We start from the raw sequence: 3,550 nt of genomic DNA, 5'->3' as shown, positions 1-3,550 counted from the left end.
ATAATGGCTTGTCCTCCTCCAGAGTAATGTAATAATAATGGCTTGACCTCCTCCAGAGTAATGTAATAATAATGGCTTGTCCTCCTCCAGAGTAATGTAATAATAATGGCTTGTCCTCCTCCAGAGTAATGTAATAATAATGGCTTGACCTCCTCCAGAGTAATGTAATAATAATGGCTTGTCCTCCTCCAGAGTAATGTAATAATAATGGCTTGACCTCCTCCAGAGTAATGTAATAATAATGGCTTGACCTCCTCCAGAGTAATGTAATAATAATGGCTTGACCTCCTCCAGAGTAATGTAATAATAATGGCTTGACCTCCTCCAGAGTAATGTAATAATAATGGCTTGACCTCCTCCAGAGTAATGTAACAATGGCTCGACCTCCTACAGAGTAATGTAACAATGGCTTGACCTCCTCCAGAGTAATGTAATAATGGCTTGATCTCCTCCAGCGTAATGTAATAATGGCTTGACCTCCTCCAGAGTAATGTAATAATAATGGCATGACCTCCTCCAGAGTAATGTAATAATAATGGCATGACCTCCTCCAGAGTAATGTAATAATAATGGCGTGACCTCCTCCAGAGTAATGTAATAATAATGGCTTGTCCTTCTCCAGAGTAATGTAATAATAATGGCTTGACCTCCTCCAGAGTAATGTAATAATAATGGCTTGACCTCCTCCAGAGTAATGTAATAATAATGGCTTGTCCTCCTCCAGAGTAATGTAATAATGGCTTTACCTCCTCCAGAGTAATGTAATAATAATGGCTTGTCCTCCTACAGAGTAATGTAATAATAATGGCTTGTCCTCCTCCAGAGTAATGTAATAATAATGGCTTGAACTCCTCCAGAGTAATGTAATAATAATGGCTTGTCCTCTTCCAGAGTAATGTAATAATAATGGCTTGTCCTCCTCCAGAGTAATGTAATAATAATGGCTTGACCTCCTCCAGAGTAATGTAATAATAATGGCTTGTCCTCCTCCAGAGTAATGTAATAATAATGGTTTGACCTCCTCCAGAGTAATGTAATAATAATGGCTTGACCTCCTCCAGAGTAATGTAATAATAATGGATTGACCTCCTCCAGAGTAATGTAATAATGGCTTGATATCCTCCAGAGTAATGTAATAATGGCTTGACCTCCTACAGATTAATATAATAATGGCTTGACCTCCTCCAGATTAATATAATAATGGCTTGACCTCCTCCAGAGTGATGTAATAATGGCTTGACCTCCTCCAGAGTAATGTAATAGTGGCTTGACCTCCTCCAGAGTAATGTAATAGTGGCTTGACCTCCTCCAGAGTAATGTAATAGTGGCTTGACCTCCTCCAGAGTAATGTCATAATGGCTTGACCTCCTCCAGAGTGGTGTAATAATGGACATGGAGAGGCATTGGCCATAATCACTTTAGCCTGTTTGAAGATGAAGATGAATTAATCATTACCATAACCGGTTTGCTTTTGTGTCCAGTCAGCCAGAGAGAGTAAAAGAGAAACACACACACACACACACACACACACACACACACACACACACACACACACACACACACACACACAGACAGACACACAGAGATAGAGAGAGAGACAGAGAGACAGACAGAGAGTGTAACGATCGTCTGGAAGAGAGGACCAAGATGCAGCGTGGTAAGTGGTCATAATTATATTTAACGAAACACTTTAAAACAAACAAGAAAACGAAAGCCAACAGTTCTGCCAGGTGAACACACACAAGACAGAAAACAACTACCCACAAAACCCCAAAGGAAAACAGGCTGCCTAAGTATGGCTCCCAATCAGCAACAACGATGTACAGCTGTCCCTGATTGAGAGCCATACCAGGCCAAAACAAAGAAATACAAAAACATAGAAAAAAGGACATAGAATGCCCACCCAAATCACACCCTGACCAAACCTAAATAGAGACATAAAAAGGCTCAGGTCAGGGTGTGTACAGAGAGAGAGAGATAGTGCATTCATGGATACCAAGGGAAGCTAGGCTTCCCCAAAACATTTACCAAGAAAAAAAGAATTCAACATAAAATACATTTCACTTTCGTCTCTTTGTGTTTTCATAATTTTCCTTCAATTCAGAAGAGGCTGAATGTATCTCACCAGAGAAAGCATCCGAGCCAGCGAAACAGCACCCCTCTGCCTCTGTATGTGTAGCCATCTACACATGGGGTGGCAGGGTAGCCTAGTGGTTAAAGCGTTGGACTAGTAACCGAAAGGTTGCAAGTTTGAATCCCTGAGCTGACAAGGTACAAATCTGTTGTTCTGCCCCTGAACAAGGCAGTTAACCCACTGTTCCTAGGCCGTCATTGAAAATAAGAATTTGTTCTTAACTGCTTGCCTAGTTAAATAAATAAAAATAGCTGTCTGGTCAAAAAGAGTATGATATGTTTGCTGCCCGTAGTATTGAATGCAAGGGAAGCCAGCGAGCATTTGACCTCTAATGATAAAAAGAAAAGAATAGCTAATAATAGCCAATCAGCATTGAGTTAAACTGAGGGAGCACAACTGGGATTGGTCCTGTCAACCAAAAAAAGCATAAAGGATTTAGCTTCTCACCAAAAAAAAGAAGCTTGGATTTAGCTTCTCACCAATCACATCACATCGAGAACAAAGCGTAATTGACAGAAAAAAATGTAATTGCTGCATCTTGTTGTGTCCTCCGGTGGCTAGCCAGCTAGCTAAAATTGTCCCTTTCCTAAATTAGCCATGGATGGGGATAGGGATTTGGACTTGTGGTTTCACTTACTTCTCCGTACTGGCCAATGATTATAAAGGTGATTCTGATCCAACCATTAATTCATACATTGTTGTGCCCCTGGCCTGAGAGGATGGAAGTTGAACATGTAGCTAGATGTAGAAGGCTAATGTTAACTAGCTAACGTTGCCCATGAATGGAAGTTACGCTAGTGAGCAAGCATTTTAGCCAGGTAGCCTAGGACAACAAAAACTAAAAGTGTGTACTGTATGACAGAGTCATAGACAGTTTCGTTATTATCTATTTCACTTGCTTCCCATGCCAATAAATCCCTTTGAATTTAATTGAAAGAGAGAGAGAGAGAGAGAGACAGACATTAGAAAAACCTTGACAAAGTACAGGCACAGTGTGCACAGCCTTTCCATTGAGAATAGTAGACACAGGAAAACCTGGCTCCCTGTTGAGGAAAGGCTGTGCAACCACTGCACAACAGCAGAACCTGAGACAGAGCTGCATTTCCTGACAAAATGTCAAAAATATAAAACAATTAGAGAGTGTAATTTCCCCAAATTTGAAACCCTTATCTAAGGTTTCAAGGACCTCTCTGATGAGAGCAGTCTACCCGTCCTGTTGGGGGAGGACGCAGAGAGCTGTGGGTTGGCAGCGCACTGCATTGCTGCCTGCCATAAGATGAGGGACAGTGTCTGACAGACCAATCAACTTGCATTTGTCCTCTACTTTATGCTTATTGTTATCATTCAATGTATGGTTATTTTGACCCTTGGTTATTGTTGTTACTGTTGTCCCATTGACAATTTTGATTCTTATTA

Source organism: Salmo salar, chromosome ssa06, assembly GCF_905237065.1.
Source record: "Salmo salar chromosome ssa06, Ssal_v3.1, whole genome shotgun sequence".
NCBI classification, from domain to species: Eukaryota; Metazoa; Chordata; class Actinopteri; order Salmoniformes; family Salmonidae; genus Salmo; species Salmo salar.
This window is presented reverse-complemented; position numbering follows the sequence as displayed.